This window comes from Drosophila virilis, chromosome 3 (assembly GCF_030788295.1).
Source record: "Drosophila virilis strain 15010-1051.87 chromosome 3, Dvir_AGI_RSII-ME, whole genome shotgun sequence".
NCBI lineage: Eukaryota > Metazoa > Arthropoda > Insecta > Diptera > Drosophilidae > Drosophila > Drosophila virilis.
The window spans coordinates 15,795,988-15,822,887 of record NC_091545.1 but is presented as its reverse complement, the minus strand read 5'-3'; the positions used below and the strand labels follow the sequence as shown (position 1 = coordinate 15,822,887).

The following is a 26,900-nucleotide window of genomic DNA, read 5'->3' as shown; positions in this document are numbered from 1 at the left end:
CGCGTGCCAGCAAGTTCTAATTGATTTTCAGATTGATATGCAAAACAGCGTGTCCAGAAATTCTGCCTCCTACCTCCCTGCCGGCGTACAGCTCATCCAGCCACGTTGACAGAAAAGTTTGCTTTGCCCCGCCTCCGCCTCCGCCAATGGCCATATAAATTTTCAATTAAAATGCCTACGAAATGCTAATGATCATTTGATATGCAACTCATTTGCAATTTATTTGTGCGTTTTTGTATGTTTTGTTGTTGTTGTTGCTGCTATTATTCTCCGTTTTTGGGATTTTGACAATTTATTGCCAGTGCGATTATTTATATACATGCGACTACGTAAAAGTATACTATTCGCCTGAATTGGGCATAAGGCTTTAATTTATTCATTTTTAAGCATCGAATAGTTAGCATTAAAAATAACTAAAAACTCGAAGCGAAGTGCTCGATTAGGGGCTGAGTCTATCGTATAAGATATAGAATGCATCGCTTTCTATACAAAAAAATCGCCTTATACCGCTTTGCTTGTCCGTGTAAGCTACCAAATAATAATTTATATATTAAATAGTCAGTTTAATACTGTGAATATAAGGCAGAGATGTCCTACTCTATATACACATTTATACTTAAATAGAAATGGGTCTGGAATTGCCAAATAAGTGGGTACGACACCTGTCTTTCAGCTCTTGACATATGTAATATTTAAAACTTTCATAAATATAATATAATACTTTTAGTTTGTATAAGGAAAAGTTGCCTGTATGTACTTTTTCTGAGCTATCGACATATTTTATTTAAACGTTTTGCCTTTTAAATGCTTTGCGTTAAAGCGTTCTTTAAAAAACAGTTTTCATAGTAAATGGCAAATGGTTCCCTGGTCTGTGCTTTGTTCGCGCAGTTCTATAAAAAGTTTCGCTACGCTTTTCCATAGTGCTGGAAACGTGCCGGAAAACTATCCGTTGTTGCTGCTGCTATTTGCACCAGCTGCACTTTAACTAAACTCTAATGCAAAATTCATGGCCAAGCGGCACAAATAACCATGACAGAGACTTGTCTGCATTTAATATGCAGCTCGGACGATGGGCGATGAGTAGGACCACAACAACGCGTAGCGTCCAGCTGGCCAAGTGGATAGCTCCAATTGGACGCGGAGCGCGCGCGCGTTTTATGCAGTGTTGATGGGGTGAACCGTTAAAGTGAGCAATGGCTGTCTGTGCCGCCATTTTGTTTGTGATTGATAATGATGGGCGCCGGGCAGAGTTATGGTCTCCTTTTGTATAAATGTGTATGTATGTATGTATGCGTGTATTGTTGTGGAAAACTAACCGCAAATTAGCTTATTTGGCATTTTTACAGTCATTTCATTTAATTTACACAAACAAATTTGCGCCTGGGCAGACAACGGCTCTGGCCTGGCCCCAGACAATGGGCGAGCCAACGAAGCGCGCCGCCAGCCCCATAAAAGTAATGAAGCTGTTTAGGCGTCTCTAAGTAGTCGTCGGTAGTCAGGAACGACACAAACGACACAAACGACAGCGCAAGCGAACCGAGTAGGACGACGCCCGGCTTCAACTGCGACTGCCTCACGTCTTCTGGCAGGGTTCTGGCTGTGACTTAGCCTTAGTTTCATTCAAAATTCATGAAGTTGGCCCAAAGTTGGCGCCGTATCGATGGCAGTGTGTGCGTGTGTGTGGGTGTATTTGCCGGTTAGGTGTTGTGCTTCTCAGTTAAGGCTTATTGTTTTGTTGGGGCGTTGAAAGCAGTGCAATTACCTCAAGCTTCAATGCAGACAATTGCCCAAAAATGCCCCCCTCCCAACTCCAAGCTGCCTTCATTTATTGGCTCTTGAGTGGCGTTTAGTAATATGGGCGATGTGCAGCTCTAGACTTCTCCGATTGCAGCTATTCAAGCGTTTCCTTCTTTTCGCTCTCCATCAATTCCAATTAGCGTGTCTGGCTAATAGCTAAATGCAGCCGTTTATCACACAAAACTCGGCAAAGCAAAGCCATGATTTGCATACATTTTGACAAAAGCCATTATTCTCCGGAAAAAATGTACTCCATGTGTGTAGGTTTAAAAAGTTAGTTTAAATGCATATCATATTCAAATTCAATCCACAACCTGCGGCGGAAAATGAGTGGATTAAGTGAAATGAAAGAAATTTTAGAGAAACCCTTTATAAAGCTTGGTAATACCTGCTTGTTATACTTGTACATAAACTTATATGAACCTTTTAAAGGTATTTTATTTGTGTACAGCTTTTTTTGATTGCTTCTGAATGTTTTTATTTTTTTTGAACAGCTCTCAATTTATTGTTGATGGGCAAACGTAAACAGAGTTGCTGTCGTTTGCCTTGCTGCTTTCGTAAATGTCTTGCCGTCGCCAACTTCTTTTTAATAAAATCCATTTTCATACGTAATTTAGCCTAAGGGGGTCGACTTTGTCGGGCGGTCGACTCCGAGTCGCACACTGCGAATGATTTCCTGCAACGCCCAAGACAAAGCCGCACCACGTCGTTGACGACGACATTGCTTTGTGTCTGGCCATAATTTTGACAAGGCATGACTGGGGCAGCTCCTTGGGTGCAGGAGAAGGAATCTAACGCAGGCTCAGGGCTGGCAGGGCAACCGATTCGGGGCGAGCCCATCGAGCGACTTGCCGCAAAGTTAAGCAAAACTTTGTTATTTGTTTTAAGTGGCAGGTTGTGCGGCGCACGCTCCAAGGACTGTCTTCTATCTTTAGTTGCCGATTGCAGGTTGCTTCCCTCGTTTTGCTCAACAGTTCATAAAGTTAATTTTGCCACAGAAATTATGTTAAAACGATATATGGTAGCCAAAAATGTTGGCACTGCCTGTGCCTGTGTCTAGGCTAAATCCCTCGCAGCTATATGAGAACTGCAACAGAAGTTATTGAAATGGCAGTCGGTAGTCAGGTTAAGGAACTTTGGAACTTTTGCAACCCGGCAACACTGCGTATGCGTAATTAGTGGCTTGGGTCTCAGGTAGTTTGCCAATAGTTGGTGGCCTATAACTTTTCTTCTTTTTATTTTTTTTTTCTTTTCGGTTATTTATGAAAATTAAAGAGCCATAGAGACAGACAGGGAGTCAGCTGGTGAGCGACAGGCTGTGGCTGGCTTATTGAACTGTCAGCGTTAAGCCATATAAATTGCGCATACGACACGAGGCGCGACTCCGGCTGGCGAAATGGCAAAACTATTTGCGAAAGTTCAGTGAAATCAAAGCGCAGAGCGCAATCAGCGCATATAGTCAAGAACTTTTGATTATAACAAATGCTTTAGGGCAGACAGAATCCGCACAGAGATTGTATGTGTGTGTGCGTGTGTGTGTGTGTGTGTGTGTGTGTGTGTGTGTGTGTGTATACATTTATATGGAGTGTGGGAATTGAGAGCAAGCGAGCAAAAATGACATTTGATAATAAATCTTTTGGTCAGTGCTTTGTGCTTGCCATTAAGAATGTGTCGGGGGACTTGGCCAACAATAAAAACCCAAATGCGGCACAAAATGTAATTTCTGCTTGGCACGAAAACTTTGACCAGCACCAGAGCTGGCTGAGTGTCAAACTCGTATCTCTAGCTGGTTTCTATTGCGTAGACCCCATTTTATTTTGTTTGTAATACCTAGTTAGTGCTTCTTAATTTTAAGCCAGCTTGATTTGAAGACGAAAGCAATTCAAAAAACAGCCAGGTCTGAACCACATTTATTTGGAAAAAAATAAGAAACAATATAAAAATGAAGGAAACTCCAGTCCACTAAGCAACAATAACTCGAATAATGGCCACGGACTGGTGTATTAAAATCTAGACATAGTTCAGTTTCCATTTTATTTCTTACTTCAGCATAAATGTAGGTAAGCAGAATGATTCTTTAAAAACTTGAAATCGAATTGATTCATTTAAAATTGTAAGCAGTGTGATCAATAGCCGAACCAACGATAATTTATTAGCCCTGCTTAAGCCAAATAAATAGATGTATATATATAAATTTATTGAAATTTTTATGGCAGTTGCCCACAATAAGGGCATAAAATCTTCAGCGTTCCTTTCGTACACCCTATTCGATCGTTTGCTTTATTACTTTCAATAAATATGAAGAAAAAAAAATGAAAAGAAAGTAACTTCCGCTGGCATAACTGGACTCGGGTGCAGTTCCAGTCAATGAAAAAGTTTTCAAGAGCCAACGGCAGACACTTTTCATTAGCAAAAGTCCCTCTTTTGGTCGAGGATACAAGCAAAGTTTTCAGGAACTTTTTCCTACAAGCATTCCCTTTCCTTCTCTTTCCTATCTCCCTTCTTTTTTTTTTGTTTCTGCCGCTCTCTGCATGTGACAGACATTCCACAAGTATACACAAGTAATGCTGTAATGGCATATGTTTTGTCAGGAATTGCTGTAGTGGACTTCTTTTGGGAACTTTGCACTAACAAACAGTTTTGTCCGCTTCTGCTATGTTTTCAGACTTGGCAAGCCTTTAAGCTAGCGTTACAAACAGGAACAACGGTAAGTGTCAAAAATGCTTACAACTTGAAGTCGAGCGAGTGAGTGAATGACATTTGCCGGAGCGCCTAATTGTAGGCAATTAATTTGTGGCACATCAAAGCAAAGAAAAGGACCCCAAGCCAGGAAAAGTAAACAGTAAGAGACAAAGCAAATGCAGCTGGTGTCCATTTTAGGTGGTTGTTTCCGGCACCGCGACGAGGAAGCGTAGACCGTGGAGCGTGGCAAACCGCACCTTTTAACCCTTTGCCTTTGCCACACGCCATTTGTTTCCCCAACTGTGGGGGTTGGACAACGACTGAGACAGAGACAGAGTCAGAGACACCCAAAAGGCAGCACATGCAGCTCTCTAATATGCTTGGCAAACAGAGAATCCGTTTTACTTGACGCCAGCCCACTCCAGTGGCTGGTCCGAAAAGCAATTTGCCTAACATTGCCAGGGCGTTAAGTAATAATGACCCCAAAAAGTAGCAAAGCATATTGGCTGGCCACGCTGGCGTATATGCAATGTCTATGTGAACATTATTTTTTCCAACCGTTCGGTTTTGGCTTTCGGTTTGGGTTTGGGTTTTCAGTTCTCTGCTCCTCTGAAAGTTATGCTCCTGTGCTGAGGTCAAATAAAATATTTATGAATTGCAGGCAATGCGAGGCGGCTTAATTGCATTAGAGAGATGTGTTCCTCGATAAGCCCAAAGGAAAGTAGTCATGTGACCCTGGCAGGGTGTCCTTTTTCGACAACGTGAGTACGCGGTGGGGCGGCGGCAGCGGCAATTGGATCGGCTTTTTGGGTAATTGTGGCTACAGGGCAAAAGGCATTACAAGTGTAGAGACCAGCCTGGTACCCAGCTGCCAAATATATGTGTGTGTGTGTGTGTGTGTGTGTATGTGATGGGCGGAAGTGTTGAGGAGTTGGGCGAGGTTGTGGTTGCTATTTCGCTTCTGGGGGCACTTGCGGCGAAAATTTGCGAAATCAATCGTGTGGAAATTGTACAAAATGGCTTTTCCAACAGTAAATCACGAAGAAGGGGAAAACCAAGAAGACACTAACACACAGAGAGAGAGAGAGAGCTAGCAATGACAAAGGTTGAGGCGTAGAGAAATTTTGATGAAAAATAAAGCAAATGGCATTAGAGCAGACAACGAGCATATAGAATTACATGGCACTACACGATAGACTACAAGATACCCTGTAAAATGGGCAATTCGAGTGAGCTAAAACTCCAATTTGTTTAAATGTTTAAAATATTTTAAAAGCAAATTTCTTTAACTTTGATCCATGTAATAATTTTTTCCAGGCAAAAATCTGATTATTTTTGTAGAATAATATGAATGAGGTAAGGCAACAAAACAGAAGAAAGAAGTTATTGATTAATATTATAAAAATCAAATAGTTCTCAGTTTTATTACGATTAAAGCTACGTTCAAAGTCGGCTTAAGAAACACTTTAACTACCATTGAGGTAGTTTAGAAACTGTGTTAACATAACAAAGCCTATGTGATGGCAAAAAGGGCAGTCCTTTTTTCAACAACAACTAAACATTATGAAAAGGGCAATAAAATTGTCTGCTATTGCACTAAAGAGCACAAAATAACCTAGGCATATTGGAAATAGGGATGCTATTGATGATAAATAATATCAAATTCGGGAGAATTTTTATTACAATTCAGGCTTCAACTGCTTGGAAGCATGACTAGCACATAGGGTGGCAAAACGTTATTCCTTTTTTTTTTTTTTTTTAAATTAGCCCAGCTTTATGTAATAAAAGGATTCCTAGAAAAGTATTACGTTTATTTTTCTGTCATCTACATTCTCAATTCTCTTTTCACTTTGCTCTACTCTCGGCTTTTCAATAGACTTTGGCAGCTTATTTTTATTTATTTGCTCTTCACTTTTCATTGTTATTTTTGCCATTAAATTCTATTTCAACACATTCACATGCAAATCGCAGTAGACTTTCTCTCTATCTCTCTCTTTGTCTCAATCAGAAGATATATGCTGTCTCTCTCTTACTCGTTGGCTCTGTCTCTTTCCTGCTTCATATCTGAGCGCGTTAATGTGCTCAATTGTTTGTCTGCCTCGTGCCGAACTGAACATGTAAATGTTTGGGACTTCAACACACTTTCTTGCCCTTCGCCCCGCATTCCGCGCCCGCATCCGCATCAGCTCATCGGGTTTATTGTCAACGGCACAGCGCAGTGAAAATTAATCAAAAAAACTTTTACCAACAACATTTTCAATTGACAATTTAAACTTTTATCTCGCAAGACATTTTACATAAAAGTTTTGTGTTAAAAATTTTGCTCAACTAAAAATGAAAAATGTTGCCCGCTTCTACTCAATGGGCTCTAGCAAGGATTCGCCGGAGTCGAAGCACTCGCTCCAGTAGGCATCTCATAAGCTATCAAAACTTTTGACGCTTAACTTAGAAGGCAGCAACAGCACGAGGAGAGGCGGCGCAGCTAGGCAGAGGCTGTTCCTTTGTGCCTTGTACTCTCGTTATTATTGTTGATGATAGCTGCGTGAGCAACGCACCACTTGGGCGGGACCTGGCGGGCCTGTTGTCGTCTTGCTCGAGGGCTGCTGCTGGCCACCCCTTTTTTCATAGTGCGTGGAAATTGGTAGCATAAAGGCAAGGCAATGAAGCCCTAACAAGCTTAGGCAATTTCCTCACACGCACCTCAGCTAGGTTTATGCGTGCTAAAATCAAGATTCAGTTCAGAAGGTGTCTGAAAAATTAGGCTTTTCCTTTATTATTATTGTTATGTTTATTATAGATATATATGTTGATTTTATTAAAATTAGTTTTATAGTTTTGTTATTATTTTTTATTATTATTATTATTTTAATTATTATTCTTATAACTCTAACTTCTATAACGTTTCAGAGTATACTCTTTTCTTGCCTAGAATTTGAGATCTGAAGGCTTATGCTAAGTTATCTGAATGACCGGGACTTAGACAAAGCATCTAAAAACCACTGCACTTGCATAATTTATAATATTGTTGTATTATTAATAATAATTAAATACGTATTTATCAAACTTTGAAATAGTTTCTGTGCAAGTGTAAGATGCATTTTCTTATGGGCTGGGCACCTTGTATTAATTTTTAGTATCAAATGAATTATTTATATATTTAGAAACTACTTAGCTAACTTCACATTTAAGTTGCTTTTATCTATCATGACTTTCTGATTTCCCTTCTATAGATCATTTCTAATTTAAACATCTCTTTTAACTACTCTCACTTGTGATTTAATTATTCCGCCCATCAGCTACACAACAAGTTTTTTTTTATAGCTCGTACCACATCTGAGCAGGTACTACTTATGTCTTTTACGTCTGTCACTTAAAGCAAACACTTTTCCTGATTTGTTGCCACGCATAAACCTCTTAACTGGCATATAACTACACAAACAAAAATTATTTTCCTGCTCAACGTATTTATTTACATTTTACAAGGCAGCACAAAACATACATAAGCACGAGGCCAAGGCAGGGGCGAAGGCAGGAGACACCAAGAGGAGTCATGAAACATGACAACAAGGCGCAAAATTATGCACAAAGTTGCCATTTTCTATCTGTGCGTGAGTGTGTGCGTGTGTGTGAGTGTGTGTAAATCCCAGCAGCATAGCTGCTGCTGCTGCTGTTGATGTGTGTGACAGCAGCAGCAATCAGCAACAAGGTGGGTTGAAAACCATCAGACAAACTCAACCAGACTCAACCAGGCACAGCCCAGACACACAGCAAAATTCAATATGGCGGCAGGGTAGCCAACTTCTGACAGATGACTGGCCCTGACTCCAACTCCCAGCTCTCAGCTTTTCCGACTCTCCTGCTCTCCTGTATCGTCATGTGTGCGGCGTGTTGGGTGTCTGTCTGCAAAGTGTAGAAATTTTGTTAGCATTTTAAATGCTCTACACACTTTCGGGCTGTTTAAGCATACTTTGAAACTATGCTAAGTATATAAATATTTTGAGGAGCTATATGATGGGATATAGGTTGAGACTAATGCAAACTTTTTCATTATATTGTTGCCAAAGCTCTTTTAACATTTAATATACATGGACTTTATAAATAACCGCAGGATTCAAAGACTTACGATGTAAATAGATGCCTCTATGTAAATAGACATTTTAAAATATAGCTAGAAATGAAGGCTTAAATTTCTCAACTGCAACGCAATATAACAAGTATTACGTATACCCTTACCTGCTTTAAGTGTGTATATGTAAGCATATGTATATTTCGCGTATACAAAACGCAGCAACGTTTACTTTACTTTGTGTATGTTTATATCTATATATGAATGTGCGTATATATTGATGTTGTCTTTTAACAAACGCAAAAATTAATAAAAAAAAAAACACACATCATTTTACGTATCGCCCCTCTATGCGATTCTCATGAATTCAACTAAGCATTACAGGTTTTCATGCGTTGATTAAAAGTGTGGTATTTAAAATTGTGTCTGTGATTTAATTAACTTGATGTATGCAGGCGCATATGCATATATATATGTCTGTGGCTTGTAAGCACCTATATTTGTGTGTATGTATATATGCAGATATGTATGTGCATATGTATGTAGGTATGTGGTTAGCAAATGCAGACCAAGGTTACTTTCCCATTTGCTACAAATTAAAAATGACGAATTTTTAAGTACTGCCTTACTAGGCGATTCTCACAAATTCAAGTGAGGCTTTGATACTATCATAAGAAGAGTTCCTTTAACAATTTGTGTTTTGCAATATAATAAACCTAATCTCCTTGTTCCAGAGGCTGTAGTTGACTCACTTATTTTTCATCGTTCTATCCCCCCTCCCCCCCTCTCTCTCTCTCTCTTTTTCTCTCTCTCATTTTACTTCTCTTTTATACATTACCTTAATCCGTTCTCTGTTTATCTTTTTCAGCAATGTGTTATATAAAACTCCGTATCCTTCCTACTAATAAAAAGCAATAAAGTATTCGTGCGTGTGGGAATTTTCGGGTAAGTTCATATTTACATATATTTTTTTGTATAAATAAGAATAAAGGCAATTTGACGAATTGAAGTTCATAAGTTCTTGGACACAAACTCTTTCCTATAGATCAGAGGTCCGTACAATTTTATCTAGACTTCTGTCAGATGTCTTAACTTATCCGCTTTAAGTGCATCTCAAAGTCAACTGACTTTGAGCACTTATCCTTGCTTCCTTTGTGTGAAACTCCCGGGCTGCTGTCATCTGTCTACTTCCATTCCTGGTTAAACTGCGAAACTGCCATAGATGCTGAGATGATGTTCTGTTGTCGTCATCATTGTCGCTGTCGCTGACGGCTTTGCTGTCGATTCCTTTTTCAGGCACTGTGTAAACATTATTTAAGATTTTGTGCTGATGCTGATTTAGTTTGATTTGGTTTCAAGCAAAGGACATTGGAGGCAACGGTTTGCCACCAATGTGGGTAGCTGTTTGCCAAGTTTTGAGCGAAAACTTTTAACATAAATTGCTTATCGCGAAAAACAAATACATTTCGTGGGAGTACGAATAAAGCCATACAATTATTTCTCATTTATGTGTATGTATATTAAAGGCGGCGAACACTGAGGAAACTTTGTGCCTTAAGAATCTAATTTACCTAACAATAATTACGAAAATGCCAAAAGAAAATTATGTATTATAATTTATGTTAATTACTCAATTACATTTGAGCCTCCTGGCATACTCCGGGCTCCCCGCTCCCAACTCCAATGCTCAATTAAAAATTCCAAACACAAATGCGCCTCATTAATAAATATGAAACGTCAATGGAGGCCTGGCCACTATCGGCTCAGGATTTGGAGTTAGAGCTGGAGTCAGCCGGCGGGCGTGCCGCAAAGATTACGCAAGAAATCAATATTCAAGTGGGCCAAACGAACGGGGTTTCACAATCTACCCCCTCCTTCAACCCCAACCCTTAAAAGCCAAGCATTCCGCTTGGAGTTTAGCTAAAAAGTGTCGCGTACTGTGGAGAGTCTGGGCCTGTCCTTAAATTTAAATAAATTACACACGTTCGACTTTCGGTTCGACCAACTTTTGGGGGTGACATTTGCGTTCTGCCTGACATACGAGAGGCTCATTTTTCAAGGGCAGCAACAATTTCTTCAACTCCGCAAGGTGAGAGCGGATTTTTGGTTTTGGGTGTGTGTCCGGGTGTGTGTGTGTGTGTGTGTATGTGTGTGTGCGTCGCTGGGCTCGGCCGCTTTGGCGCCCTCGTATAGCAATTTCCGTGCGGCGTATGTTTTTTCCTGTTCCATTTTCATGGCACTGCCATTGCCAGCCAGACCAAAAGATTAATGAGTTTTTTTGACAGCGAAAAATTAGGCAAAATGTGATTTAAGGGTTGCTCTGCCTGTGCCTCTGGCCTGCTCCCGCCGCTCCAGCTCCTGCTCCTGCTGCTGGTGTGGCCAGAGATAAGCTCGACATTCTGGAGCACCCGGAAAAGCTGTGTAGATGCAATTTATTTAACTCGTATTTGCCAAGTAGAACTCTACGAATTATCGCTCGGCCAGCATTGTTCGTGTGTGCAGCACGGCAACTATTTATTTGATGATGTATTTTTATGACCATCGAATTTATTACGAAGTTTTGCCGCTCAAATTGAAAATAAGAAAACATATGTTGAACGCAAGCCCATTAGGCCGCAAAATTTATTTATTTGGTAAATATATTATTAATTTATCTATTGCGTAGCCTTTATAAGACATCTATTGATATAGAATTCGTTTAGAGCTCTGTGATGTCATCACAATCAGTTTTGCATTGTTTGTTGATTTCCACAGGAAAGAAACACTTTAGATTTCTGGAAGAGTGTAAGGCAGGGGAAAATATTTGTATGGCTTTATAAATGTTTTCAATAGCTCATTTTTCGTCTTCGCCAAGAGCTACAATTGAGTTATCTTAAAGGCATTCTGCTTGATTCTACGAAATGAATAGATATCTATTATTTTTTCAACTTTCGGATATGGTGAAGTTTGGGAGAGTGGATAGATGAAAGGCATCATCAAATGTCTATTTACTGTTGCCTTTGAGCTTTTCACGCATCGAGCTCGACGCACACTTCCGTCATATTTTTTTTTTATTTAATTTTTATTTTGATTCCTGCCCCGATCTCTTTTTAGACGCATTTCCGTAGGCGGTAACCCGCCGACAGTTTAATGGGCGCCACTCAAAAATGTAAAATATCAAAAATAAAAGTGAACTGAACGAAATGTTTTTATAATCATTTGATTTACAAGGCCTCTTAATTTGTTGTATTCTTATTCGCAATCTGCCAATGAAATTGTTTGTCAACGCGACAATTTCTCAACGCGTTGCAAATGAAACGGAGAGAATCAGAATGTGCGCTGATGATTTAATAAGCGCAAAACGTGGCGCGGAATGCGGTGAGTGTCGATTGAAGAGTACGAACCGAACGCCCGCCATCGGATTGTGCAATTAATCAAGAGCTGAATGTTATCCATTTGCTGTGGAAATTGACTAGAAAATCAGCCGACTTGCGGCCTGGCCAAAGCCAATTCCATGCGTTTTCCATCAGCTCTGAAGCGCTCACTCAGCGCTCCCTTTTTAGTCCGGCTGCCTCGCTATATTTCTATATTTATGTAGCCTCCCCCTTCCCAGGCCAATGCCAGTTCCGATTCTTCAGTTCGTCTCGCTCCGACGGGCGGTCGCTTGCTCGTTTGCTCGATTTATGGCCGCCCCGTCTAAGTGCCTCTAGATCAAAGTGAAACAAACATATTGCAATCAATTTTTGTTGCTAATGAGCTAAATTTGATTTTATTGAGTTGTGTGCGCGCACTTGCTTCCATCAATTAGAAAGGGGTGAGCTGGGGTGGTTGGCAGGCCGCTCTGACGTATACGTTATTTCTGATGTGATCTGCAAGCCACGTTATTGTGAACCATACTCTATTGATTGAAATACATTTTTGTAATAGTTTATAAATAAATAATAGTTGTTGAGAGTAAATAGTTCGTGTAGCTATTCAAAATTTGAGCACCTGCCTTATTACGTCTAAAAACATTTACTTATGGTTTAAGAATAAATGAAGTTCGGGAACTGAATACCCGTGTGGTAGGCGGGCTCTAGAATACCTCCACAGCATGTCATCGCTTGTCGTACGAGGCGACTAATAGAGACACGTTGATGTTCCCATTCGGGACTATGAATAGATTCATGCTTGTTGTACGTGGCGAGTTGAGGCCTCCCGGATCAGTGTCAAAGATTGAGAGTCATTAAGATTGAGGTAGGCCCTTTGTGGGAAATTAACCGAACCATGTTCATACTGATATTCTTACCAGACCAAAGTACCTTGTTTCTAAGATGAGTTATGACCAAAAATCATGTTGCTACATATGGATGCCAAATTGATCTAGAGGAACCACTAACAAAGGGCGAAATTTATGAAAATCTGCTGAAATTTGACTAAGCTATGAGGGTGGGAAATGTTGACCTATGAATTTTGACCAAAAATAATGTTGCCTGATATAACGATACATATTAAACGTGCTGAGTAATAAATTGGATTTTTCCTTCAATTTTCATTTTGCACCTTTTGCAATTTTAATATTTTCTAAAACACACATACCCATCAGCTCTCTCTCTCTCTCTCTATCTCTCTCTCTCTCTCTCTTTAGCCATTTTGGCATCCCGCTTGTTATCTCTGTGACCTTGTTTAGCGGTTTTTTCTTTAATTTAAGGCTGCGGCTCTGGCAGCTTGTAAACATGTCGGGATCCGCTTCGGGTGCTTCCTTAACTCGCCTGCGGCCGCCGTTGCTGCTGCTGCTGCTGCTGATGTTGCTACATTCTCAGCGTCCTGAAATTAATAAATTAACTTCCTTGGACCATAAATCATTTTTCGTGCCTGGCTGGGCCTGCCAACTGCGAACATTTTGCGCCATTAACCAAAGTCGTTTCTTCTTGCGGTGCTTTTCACTTACCCTTAACTGTTGGATGCCCCAAAAAAAAAAATAAAAAAAAATATAAACCGCAGCACCCAATTCAAATGCCTCGGCTGCTGCTACTTCTCCTCCTGCCCAACCCTCAACCAGCCTCATCATCATCATGCTTTATGGGAACTCGGCAGCTTGCATAATCATCGCGTTACAGCTGCTGCTCCAGCTCCTGCTCCTGCTGCTGCTTATGACGCTGCCCTGCTCCAGTTGGTAGGCCTATTTGGAGGGCTGCCAGTGAGGCCAGTGTCTGCCCACTTCCTGGCCCAATCATAATTTGTGCTTTGCATAAATTAATGGCCACCAGTTTCAGTGCCTGATTTCATTTGCTGCCTGCCTGCCCGCAGCGTAACAAAAAAAAAAAAAAAAAAAACAAACCATTATTTCGCACATAAATTGCTACATACTAGAAGACCCAGAACTTAAAGGTGCCTCGGCTACAACTGCCCCCTCTCGCTCTCGCTCTCTCTCACTCTGCCACTCCCTATTTCTGTCTCTATCGAGCTCTTACTCAAACACATCCCTTTGCTCTGTTATTTACACAGCCTTCATGTGTTTTATGGCTTGTTTTCGGGTAGCTCTCAAGATTTATGACAGGCCTGGTCTGCCTGGAAAATGGGGCTCTGCGGCTGTGGGTCTCAGCTTTAAACCCCCTTTGCCGTTGGCTTTAAGCAAAGCTCGTGCTGCTGGCATGTCTCAATAAAATCATAGAGCCCACACATGGCCTAATTGCTGGCCGTTTGTCAGTTAACCGATTTTATAAAACTGCTCATTAATGTAACAAATGTAATTGTTATTCTCTCAGCCCTGGCAAATCAATATTTACAACTTTATTATGAGTTTTGTAAGATTCATTTAACGTTCACTCACACACACAGAAATCGCCTGCCCTCCGTACAAATCGAGTTCAAATCCGATTTTCATTTGTGTCGTAAACATTTCCCGCGCTGTAAAAACTCAACGCTCATAAAGCAGACATATGAAAACTGAAATGAAAATGAAACTGAAGGCGCAATTGCTGCAGAGATTGGGTGGGAAAAGGTCTGTGACAGGGGAGGCAGAGGTATCACAGCAACACAAAACAAAATCATAATAAAAATGCATTCATAAACATGAAATACGATGCACTGTGGAGATGAACCTGGGCTCCGGTGCCCGGGACTGTGTCTGGAGCTGGAAATGCAAGGGGGGGCTTCTAACGTCAGCAGCCGCAGCCCGTCTAAGCGTGAGTCTATTAAAAGCGCATAAAAATAATTTTACCGTTTTACGAGGCCAACGCTGCGCAGGCGTCCAAGCAGGGAACGGACCGGACCGGTCCCCACCGGTGACCCTCATCATGTGGTCGTGGCCGGGGCTCCGGCTGTGTGCGTTCGCGGGTTAATTAAATGACGCCTCTCCGTTTGCCAGTTGCCAGTTGCCAGTTGTTGGTTGTTGGTTTCCAGTTTAGTTTCGTGACGACTGCACGCCGCACACGTGTTGGCAATTGTGCGTGGGGGGATCTGTAAGAGTGAGGACGGACGGACGGGCGGTCGGTCGGTCGGTCGGCAAATGTCCCGCATTTTGGTTGCTCCCTTTGCTTTGAAATTGGTCTCGTCACTGGGAACGCGCCGTGGGATCTATTGGATTAGAAAGAAGCTCGTAAATGGATTGTAAATGGATTTGAAAGACATTTTGAATTGCTGTGATGGCCGTATGGAGCCATAGCTTGGGCACTTATCAAACATTCTCGTTTGGCAACAGTCTGGAATTATACTTATGTAACATTTTTTTATGATTATCAATGGGAAATATGGGGGCTCTTAGCTTATGTTATCGAGGGTCTATTGTATTGCGTCCATAGTGCGCAGCTCTTATGATCATGTTCGATTTATGAAAATTCGGAAAAAACTATGGGAATCACTTAAGTTCTACTAACAAAACTGAAAGAAAAGAGAAGTCAAGAAAAGTCTTAATTTTCCAAAGTTGTTTTGAATTTGAATATCCGATGAATTAATATAAATATTCTAACCATAATTGCTTATATCAAAGCTAGTTGTTAAATGCGAAAATGCAGAAATGGGATTCTAATTAAAAACATTTTGTAAAACACCCCATAAATATATATTTAACAATGATAACTTGTTTAAGGGATACAACTTTAGGTGCTGAGTTTCGTCTAGTATAGTTTCTATATGCCTATACTCTAATCAAGTTATGTTGAGCCATCTATGGATCTCGACCAGTTGACCATTGGTCATTCAATTGTTGACAGCTGTCAGTCTGACCAGGCATTGGCACACCCGGGAAGAGGACTGTTCCCCTCGTGTTGCATATGCGAGCGTCCGCATGCTCAGCCGTCATAATTGACGAATTTATGGCACTTCTTGGAAACGAACCTAGCAAGGGTACTCGTACTCATACTTGCATTCGTACTCGTACTGGTACTCATAGTTGTACTCGCCCCAATACTTGAATTGTTTTCTGTATGCTAGATGGTCGCTATGTGTCCAATTGTCCATTGGACGCCTACTGGGCTCGTTGTTTTACTTTGTTTTGACTAACCAGACGTGCAAATTGCTCAATTCCTGCAGCGGCTTCCATTGACCGCAACAGAAAGAACAGCAATTCATGTTGAATGTGGCATGCGGCATAAGGCATATGGCATGTGGCATGTTGGGTGTTGTACATTAATGATTTCTGTTTTTGTTATAGTCTTGTGTAAAACCGACAAAACTCATTTTCAAATTGTGCAATCGCTACGTGACTTCCGCGAGAAAATATATCAAGACCTTAAAGAAACTCAGCCAGGCAACCGCATCGGAAACCAAAACTGAAGCATGCCACGAGCACAGAAAAACAAAATCCCTTTTACATAATTCCTAATGCTAATGAGGCTGCCATTTCAATTGCTAGACGAGTTCTGTTCCATTAACTAACATTTGCTGTAAATTCACGTAAGTCACGAAATGTCTAACGCATTGAGAGAGAAACTGCCTGATTTTATAAATTTGACTATATGTCTGTCAAGGAGATGGAAGAATCTCAAACTTTATATATGTTCTCGATCAGCATTAAATATCTATAAGTTGTAGGCCTATGAGAGCTACTATTACAGACAGTACATAGTATGTCCAACTTGGCCGGATCACAAAATTAAATTGTCAAAGGAACGGTCGATCCCATATGTTCTTGTAGAAACATCTTGTAAGATAAATCAAGTACGGCAATTACAAACTTGAGCATTCTCCTCACATATTAAAAGATCATATGGTTATATAGGAAAATGTTTTCAGTTTTACTATTACTAGTTTTACTATTCCTAGAGTTAGTCAAGAGTATTTAAACATCTATCAACAGAAGTTTAACTTTTTTTGATTTGTCTTTAAATAATTTCCTATACAAATGTTGCAAATTCCATTTTCTTAGCCCTAGAGAGCTTTTCAACTATCATTTTCTATGGCAAACTTATTCTCAACTATTTCAAGATTTCTATTTAAATTCCAACTTGATTTCGTGTCAATTTTAGTAGGTTATTGACTGCCTTTTTTTGCGCAATTTCACTTCATAAATCTTTGCCTCAATTGGCTGCTAAAAATCATAAGCAGCAGCAGCAGCCACGACTTTATCTGGCGTTTTTTTATTTATGCGTTTTTAAATATTCAAATCGAATTGTACGATCTTTTAAATGGCAATTGGGATTCGAAACGGAAAGGTTTTAATTAAAAACAAGTTTGCGTTACGGCCATATACGAAGCGCATCTCTTGATTGTTGTCGCGCTCTGCTTTGTTTTCTGTCTTGTTAAAATGTGACTTAAATATGCACATAAAATTCGTTCCACTGCTTAATGAAAACTCTCATTATGATAGCGGTTGCCTGCGCCGCACTTAAAGGCAGACAGACGGCTGCAAAGTTGCCAAGTTAAACAACAAAAGTGTAAAGAGTTGCGTTTTTTAAGTCGGCAAAATTCCCTCAAGCTCCTGCCAAGCCAGCAGCTCCTTCCTATGCCAGACACGTGCGCAGCGAGCAAAAAATTCGCATTGGCTTTAAAAGTCCAACCAAAAACGAAACCTCGGCTCAAATTGTTGTCGACTATTATTTGGCTATCCTTAACTTTTCATCCACTTGTTAGGCGCTATCTCGGAGCTTGGCTCGGTTTCAAATGGCAACGGGCACATAAATCTCATGTTAATTTATGCAAAAACTAAAGACCAAAACAAATTTTTGTTTTGTGGCGACAAAGCAAAATGATTGCTAGACGAGCAGCTACCCTGTTTGGAGATGTAGACTAGACAACTTTTGCAGTATTATTTTGAGGAAGAAGTGTTAAGTTGTGTGTGCAATGCATGTACCTCTTGGCAACAGATGCCTACAGGGTATATCAAAGACAATTATGTAAATCAAAACGAATGCTGAGCCAGCAGCTACCCTGTATATTGCTGTAGAGTAAATGGGAAGGAGTTTGTATAGCTTTAAGACTTTTAATCAAACTGTAAAAAACTTCTGCAGAAAGATGTGCCATGCATATACAGGGTATTGCGATAAGAATTAAATTATTTAAGACCGCATATACCGGCGCATATACCCTTTAGCTACACATAACTGCAGGGTATGGCAAACACAAATATTTCGTTACCAGTTTTTATGCCTTTTGTCGCGTCGTTGTCGACAACTCTTGACTCTTTGGTGCGGCTCTCGCCTCGCTTGTCATAAAGAAATTTTAATAATGTGCGGCGCCAAAAAAGTTTTTTTTTTACGAGCCGTAAAGCGACGACGCTGACGTCGACGTCGACATCGACGCTGACGTCGCTGCCGCTGTCTGAGGCAGCATGGAGCATAGCAGAGTGTTAAAAATGAAATGAGTTTCAAATGAGCGTCGCATTAGGCGCCCAAAATGACATTGTCAGCTGGGGTCAGCGTGGCGTATGCGCAATATGCATTTAAGCTGATTGCATAATGTGAAAATGCAGAAAAACCCTCACACAAGTTGGTTGAGTCAGCATTGTCACCACTTGGACTCATGCATATTCAGTTTCGCTGGCATATTTTTCACCTCTAAGCTTATAACACACAAAAAGCCAATTATAAAATACATACATACATTCAGTTAAGGGCTTGAAATTGTTGCAATCAAATGTTTTCGATATACAAATGCATTTCTCTTCCCCTTGGCGCACAAATCATGCGGCATTAAGCTGTCCGTCTGCCGAACCATCGATCTTGCCAGGGCATCTTCTGGCCATCAAAATGCCAGCTGCGCTTGGGCCCAGGTCGCTGCTAAGACAAAACTCTCGCCCCTTGTCTTTTGACTCCTATTTTAATGGCGCGGCATAAAATCCACAAAATCATTTACACAAATTAAATGTTAACTCAGGCATAAAATTACCAAGTTAACACCCGCTCGCTGGATGCCGATCTCTGGCTCCCTCTCTGGGCCATAATTTAATGGCAAGTCGAATCGACGGACTGACAATGCAGCGAGCCCGAAACTGGCTGCGACTGCCAGACCGGACCTGGGGCACGCCTGACAACAACGACAACAGCAACAACAACAACAAAAACAACAACAACGACAACGACAGCTAGTTGGCTGACAAGTTTTCTACGCTTTGCTTTTCCTTGCGCACTTTTCATTAAAAATATCCGCTCTCCACATTTCCGACCGGTCGCCGTCGTGTAATTTGCAAATTTTCTAATTGTCGTTTGAAATTTCAGCCTTTGGCCAACACATTGACGTCCGGAACCGGCCAGGAACCTGCTCCGGCCAGCCTTTTTGGGTGTGTTTGTGTAAAGTAGGTCGCCTAGCAAAATAGAAGGTGTTGCTGCTGCTGCTGGTCCTCGACTCACCTTTAATTGCAATTAAGTTTTAGTTTCAGTCTCAATTTCAGTTTCATGAATTGAGCGCAAGGCCTTCCACTAGCAAAATCCAATTTAGCCAACGCGTCTCTTAACACACTTTTCAGCTCGGTCCGTGCGGCCATTAGGCGTATATTTTTTGAAAAACCTCTCGAATTTAGATACCCATGCCAAATGCTATGGCAGGGTATATTGGGATCTGCTGACAAACTGATTACCGCAAATCAATAAACCAAATAATACCATATTCCAGACCACAATGCAAAGTGAAATCGATCTGCAAACTAGCTGGATATTATCTCTAAGTTACTCATGTTTTGCGAGTGTAAAGGTATACCACAGTTATGCATACGCTTTAAAAGCTATTATGCCCGGTTATTTATTTATTTGCCTTGTTAGGGTTGCTTTTTTTCTCATGTCGTAGCCATAAATAATTCACAATTCATTGACATATTTTTATGAATATGACTTCCGATCGTTAAACAAGGCGCATAAAAGTGGCGAACCGTCGACTATCAGGCCGTGCAGCATCTGCCAGTATGTCTGCCCCTGCAGCCCATCCACAGCAGACGATGGGGCAGCCTATTAAAACAACATGAACGCACAATTTAATTTATATATTTTTATTTTTCAAGCGTGTTGGTGACACTTCATTGTTGCTACTCTTGTTGTTCTTGTTGTTGCTCCGAAAAAAAAAAAAAAACAAACAAACAGTGTAGCGCGCCCCAAACCGCCACAGCCTTGATTCAGGCTCATCGTCAACCTTTTCGAAAATATAATCACAGCATAAAAATCAATTCCAAACGCGTGTGCAAAGAGCAAACAGACAGCGCCAGTCGAGAGTCTGTCGAGAGGCGCACACATTTTTCCCAGTCCCCTGTTTCAATGCGCCCTGCTTTCAGCTCCCTACTCCTGATGTTACCCCGACTTGTCCAATTCTTCGTTCCACACAAAAATGTCACACATTTGTTAAACATTCGCGAGTCTGCACGAGCTGCACCCCTGTTCACCATCTGAACCACCGTCCCCTTGCCTGGGGCATCAGCAATATAAACAACACTGTGCTGCCAAATTGTGGCCCGGAAAAATCAGCATGCAAATAAAATAAAAATAAAGCATGCAATGACCAGAATAAAAATAAAACAAATAAAAAAAAAAGGATATTGGCAGCTATGAAAATACCCTAGACGCGCAAATAATGTACGTACATAACAATATTTTCTGCATACCCTGCAATCGTCGGGTGTGTAAATAGGGCATGCCTGAAGGCTTGCAAGTATATGTGGAGAGAGGGGCTTCTTAGTTATATTTTTCAGTTATAATTGTTAATTATTCTTAAAAAGGATTATTTATATTACATTTTAATGAATCATGAATGTCATGCAACAGATAACTTCAAGTAGGCTGTAGACTGTATAGTCAGGAGAAACAGTTTATAGAGATAACATAATTCCAAATTCCGATCCATTCGAATTCAATATACCCCTCAATGAAGAATTCAAGGGTATCTGACGCTAAAATCATAAATAGCTTAAAACCAAGCCACCGCCTGCCAGGAGCCGGGCACTGTTTGCATTGGGCGGCAGCTCCTAGCGGTGACGATGGCTGCCGAGGCGCAAATAGGCTGTCAGTTACATACCAGAGAGCCCCATTACCCGTCCCCGCCCCCATACACGTGTGTGTAGGCGCATTAATGTAGCCAGCAAAACAAAAAAAAAAGAATTTGTTGTAGGCAAGCACCAAAAAAAATAGCGCTGAGAAAAAAATTGAAATGCTTTTTGTGATTTATGGGAATGTGTTGCGTAGCCCGGAGATTTGGTATAAATGTGTCCCCTCTCTCTCTCCATCTCTCTGCCTCTCTGCCTTACTCGCTGTCGCCATCTGCCTCTCGCCCTCCCACCCTCTGTCAATGTCACACACAAAAATGTTTTACAAGCAATTTTCCAGCTTTTCTTTTTATGTGTGTTTGTGCATTCGTTTAACTATTTGGGCATAAAATATGACGACCCCAGCACGATATGGAGAACCGCTCGAGAGCCGCCCGTTACCGGTTCCCCAAGTTCCCCAAATTGCTGACACTTTATGGCCACGCCATGGCCGGGTGGCCAGGCCATGTGTCCTTGCGGCTGCTTTGTTCGCCTCTCCTGTGAAGCCTTCTGGATAAATGGGCGCGCGTATATGGAATATTTTTGTTTTTTATAGTCAGCTGACAATTTTTTGTCGTTCATGGCAAAATATTTTCGTAGGTGCTTAGTTGTAAGTACAGTGAGGACTGACAGCTAACGATTCGATAATAGTCAGTTAATATAGAGAAATCAAATTGTACATCTTATTTTCGCTTATTGAGGTAGAGCCAAATGAGCCAAGCACCAAGACAGCTAAAGTTCTTGCACAAATTGATATTTCTTTAACATTTGGAACAGTGAAATTACTCTATAACGTACTTCGCTGGTAAATCTATTTGGCGCTCCACAAGTTCAACTTGTTTTTTTTTTTGCGTCTCTCACTTGAAGCTGTCAAGAAAGAAAGAGAAAAAAGCCCACCTCTTTTAGATGCTCCCACTGCTGTCTCGCCATTCGCAGACGTCAATCCCAAGTGGCCCTTGTCGCAGATTTTAACAACTTTATTGATGAGTCGCCGCTGCGTCGATCTCTCGGCGAAGTGTCCGCCAAGCCCCAAAAGCGCTTCGTGCCACTTGTAAGCAATTTCAACTGTCAATTTTTGCTAGCAACAATTTGTTGTTGCTGTGAAATCTGAATATGAGCATAAATAAATGCCGAAAAGTAAAAAACACAAAAACTAGAAAAGTGGTTGTCCCCTTGGCAAGCCGGAAAAAAATACACTTCTATTCAACTTGAGGTAATAGGGGATACTTTTATTCTAGGAGTTTGTTGAAATTATCTTGAACTACAACCGAATTGTAATTGATTCTTCCTATAAATTTCTTCCTATATGTTATGCTCATCCCATGGTATATCAAATATATTATAGAGCATATATGTTTTCTAGTAAGAACTTTTCACATATCTTGTTTCTATTAAAACTATATGATATACTAGTCCGATTCGGTAGATTCCCATATGTGCATTTGATACTGAAAGACTAGCTTAGCAAAACAGTTGGATCCAGAATAGATATATCATTAAGTGGGCTTGGAGGTGTTGCACATTTTATGAGAAAACAATAATACCCGGTGCAAGCGTATAACAATAAACTGCTGAGGTTGACACCCAAACGGCTCTAATAACTCAACCCGGCTTGGCCGCAGCGTGGACTCAATGCCTTTTGGAATTTGTAATGGAAACTTGTTCTGCGGCTTGGCAAAGCAGCAGCAACAACAACAAGAAAAGCAGCAGCAGCTGCTAGATGTGGATTGTGACTGTGTCAAGCTGCGCCCAATGTGGCTGCAATCTATTGCTGAGTTGGCGCAAAACAAAAAATGTGGCGAAGTCAAACAAGTCACAGAGTAGAAAAGATTGACAGACATGCAGTCACAGCCGAAACAGTCGAAACATCTCCCACAGCTATGTCAATTGTCCTAAAGTGGCGCTAAGCGATTTGCTCGGCTCGACGGCCAAGCCGGTGTCCCACTGCAAATCCGTCACCAACTGTGCGAACTGTCAGTCGGAGTGTTCCCCTAGCAAATCAATTTGCTCGGTCTGCTGTAGACGGAGCGGCTTTGCATAATTTATATGAGCGGGCCTATGGCCACAAATAATTTTCGCAATTGGCTAGCGGAGGGAGCAGCGGCACAGAACACACAAAAAACATTTTCAACAGTGGGTGGAGCTGTGAATATTGGCCATAAAATTTATGCCCTGAGATAATAACACAAGCGGCAAGTCGTTATGGCCTGCCCGGCAGCCCAGGCAACAAGGCATCCAGTTAGCCAGGCGAACGACCACAAGGAGGATGGCTAAAAATAAAATTATTGCCTCGCCAAACTCGTCTCGAGATGCAAAGCCAGCGATAGAAGCTAAGGTTGAAGTTGATTCGGATGTTGTGCCTGCTCGCCCGCTGCCTGTCTGTGGTTGGCGAGTTGTGGTCCAGGTGGTGACTGCAGCAGCAGGCCCGAACCACTTGGCCAATTATGCGGCCCTCTTCTGTTTTCGACTCTATTCGCTTGCAAGCCCTTTTTTTTATTATCATAAGCCAAGACTAAAACGGGGTATATCTTATGGCGAAGCGATACAAAGTGTTTATATATATATATGTTTCCAATGTTATGCGAAGAGCAAAAGATATTTGGCAGCGGTAGGTTTAAGCTAATGGGTGTTCTCGAAGAATTTCTCGAGACATAACAACATGCATAATTATGCAGAGGAACCACTTACTTTTTATTTGTTTGCACTAATGGGAATATTTTCTTAATTCAAATAATTCTAAACTTGCTACGAGACATTACAAAATGCATACTTCCGCCGGGAATTTGAACCACTAACTTTTTGCTTCATTGCCCTAAGCTCCATTCTTCTAAGAAGCTTAGAGAGAAATATATTTTCTTAAAGCAAAGACTTTAAAACTGCCTGCTATGAGGCATTACAATATGCCTGCCTTCCTGGGAATTCGAATCTGTGACAAGCTTCTGCCAGCTCTTGAAACAAGCTCGTTTTGAACGCTTTGTTTGCGTATGTACAGAGCATCTGTCGAGTCTATCAGAGCCAAGCTGCATTTGCAGTCTTTGTTTTCAGCCTGGTGCAACAACATTTGGTTGCCAACTTTGCTGTTGATACACACAGCGATTAGGCTGTGGTCTACTCTTGTTGAATTCACGTTGGCTCCTCGTTGCTGGTCTTCTTGGTCTGTTTGTGTGTTTGGCTTTGGCTTCGTTTGTAAATATGCCCAGTTTGTGTTGGAATCATAGACGGTAGCTCGACAACAACAAGAACGACAACGACAACTACAAAACACGGAATCACATCCTTTGGGTTGCGAGCTGCTGCTGTTGCTGATGCTGCTGCTGCTGCTTAGTTGTCCGTTGCCAGGTCTCTGTTACTGGTTGTCTTGGGCTCCGTATTGCCGGCAGCTCATTTGGCTCTTGTGTTGTTATTGCCCTTCGGTAGACAACATTGGACAACAGCGAGCCACAAGCTCATCGTCATCATCGTACTCGTCATTGGCCAGCTGAGGGCTGTTCAGGTGTCCCATCAACTGTTTCTCCCCCTTTGGAACAGGTACAGACTGTTTGGCATGCTAATATGCAAACAGTGCTGCCAACTTAATGAAATTGAAATGAGCAAATTAGTGATGTTTGGCTATGTGCAACAAGGGAACAGACCAGAGCCCTACAACCGGCTCATTCGCTTGGTTAGTGCGAATATTTAAAGTCTCCTTCAGTTACCCTAAGCTATAATATGTTGATGGCCCTACAATATCAAAGCTTTCGGGGAATCAGCTTAACTTAATCGTGGATATAGTATAGAAACAGAGAAACTTAACACTCAAATAAATGCATGTATGTATGTTATATGTCTTAGGTATAAGGACTTACCAAGTTTACCTCCTTCTGCGCAGCAAGTTTAAGAAAATACATTAATAACAGCCCTACTCTGCGATTCTCATGAATTCAAGTAGGCATTGATTATAAGTGCAATAAAAATAAGTGGTTAAGGATTACTTCTTGCTGTGCAAAAATTAAATTTGAAAGGAAAATACCCTACTATGCGATTCTCAAATATTGTAGTAAGTCTTTTGCGTTGTCAAGCGTTGATTTTATGTTGTGCTTACGACCTTATAAATTACCTTGACTCTAAATCTCTTTTTCTTTATTTCCTTTAGGAATGTCTATATCTCTTTCCTACTAAGAGATGGCAACAAATTAATCTCGCTTTCAAATTGAAATTTCTGGGTAAGTACATATTTACATCTATATATCAAAAATAAAACACGAATTTAGGTTAAGTCTCATACCTGGGCGCGAGCCATTTCCTAGTATCAAATAAATTTAAACCAGTGGGGTGGATAAATATAGATTCTGCAAAATTAATTAAAGCCGAAAGTTTTCCACTAAGACTTCCCCCTTGTGGATGTACAAAACCCCTTCAATATGCCTTGAGCCTTCTAAACGCTTAAGGATGCGACTTCAAGAAGTATTAAAAGAAATTAAATGCTCTGGCATGAGAGTGCATATGCAAGTGTGTGTGTGCAGTAGCCAGCTAAGATAGATTAATAGAAGTACATTCATCAAGTAGCCATCGATAAAGAACGGGCATTCAAAGAGACAGTTAAACTAATAGCCAACAAAAAATTCAAAACGCAAACCATTGAAAATAACGTTCGCCCAATGCAAGCTAGTCAGCCAGCCTGAATGCCAAGCCCCATAAATCTCGACCCAAACTTCGTGTTTGGTCAACTCGCCAGCTGCTGCAATGTGCGCTAAAAACTAGTCTAGCCATTGGAGCAACCAATAAAAATGATTCTTTCACACAACAAGAGAAAGACAAAAAAAAAAAAAAAACAAAAAAAAAAAAAACAGAAAAACAAAAATGAAGAAGGAAACCCACATGTCATGGACTACACTTCAAAGCACTAGACGCTCCCAAACCCCCAACTTGAACTCCAGTTTCTGATAGATACAAACGACTTTATGACGATACAAAAGAATGATGATGATTTGCAAAAAGCACGAAGAGAGAAGAGCATACTGAATGGCAGCCAGATACCGTCTGCTGGGCTCGGCTGGGTATTGTGGGCCCGTCCGGGCGGCCCGTCATTGAATTGGCTGTGCAAACGTTTGATAAATTGATGAATTGCAATGCTCAAGTGGCAATAGTTTAGCGAACAGTCAGACTCTGGTCGAACTAGCGATCGATAATGTGACCAGGCCTAGGAGAGGGACTCCGACAACGACTCCGACTGGCGGACGGTGCACTGAGATTGGGAAGTGGTAGCTGGAGTGGCACACAACTCATTAGTTCATCAGTCACTCGAGTTTCTGTGTTTTGTTTACCAAAGTTTAGCATAAAAAAAATGAAACAGTCATGGCCCAGAGTCGTCGAGGAAATATATTTTTTCTTCTTGTTTATGCTCGTTGCGTTTCTCGTTTACCGGGAAGAGCTCATAAAAATTTATGTTAATTTCGTTTAGAGCTGCAATCTGCGACTGCATTCGTAATGAGACGAGTCGGGCTAAGTAAACAGGGACTGTAGCACAGCTTCGCATAGTGTAGGAATTCAAAATTGAAATAATGATTAACAGGCAAATGTATAATAGAAGAAGCTACGGCGTAGGGTAGTGGGGACTTGATCCGCCTACACGGGAAATTTTTCTAGACACGGTGCACTTCATGCAACAATTGAAAACTTCTACGAAAATGCCGTTGTGAAAATACAGCGTAAACATTTAAGATAAACAGCCCCAAAGTGAAGTGAAGTGAGGCTGGGGCCCCAACGTGAGCTCTACAAATTAACTGCAAGCGGAGACAACGCGTCGTATGCGCAACGTGCCGGCCTGACTCGCACAATTTGTTTATTTATTTGTATTTATTTTCCAGTCAATATAAACTATGTGAATTTTTACTGTACATAAAATGAGTAGAATGCCCAGACAACTAGACATGGTAATAATAACAACAATGCCAACGTCAACCCAAGACACAGAGC

At 41.1% G+C, this 26,900-nt stretch overlaps 1 protein-coding gene and 1 long non-coding RNA gene across 3 annotated transcripts in view; one reads left to right on the top strand and one right to left on the bottom strand.

Moving 5' to 3' along the window:
• The window catches only part of LOC116650663 (uncharacterized), a 31,224-nt gene extending 23,967 nt beyond the window's left edge, over window positions 1-7,257 (bottom strand). The window contains exons 1-3 of one of the 2 annotated variants that reach the window (XR_011416454.1): window positions 6,513-7,257; window positions 2,186-2,884; window positions 1,763-2,111 (exon numbers count right to left, since the gene is read on the bottom strand). This is a non-coding gene — a long non-coding RNA (uncharacterized lncRNA). Of the gene's footprint in view, window positions 1-1,441; window positions 2,112-2,185; window positions 2,885-6,512 lie in introns of those variants that run through there. The other variant, XR_004303683.2, reaches the window with a different exon arrangement.
• Window positions 1-26,900, top strand: part of LOC6623963 (frizzled-2) — a 112,861-nt gene that overhangs the window by 35,378 nt on the left and 50,583 nt on the right. The window contains exons 3-4 of the mRNA XM_032434983.2: window positions 9,414-9,490; window positions 25,078-25,147. The gene's annotated coding sequence lies outside the window, so the exon portion shown is untranslated. The remainder of the gene's footprint in view (window positions 1-9,413; window positions 9,491-25,077; window positions 25,148-26,900) is intronic.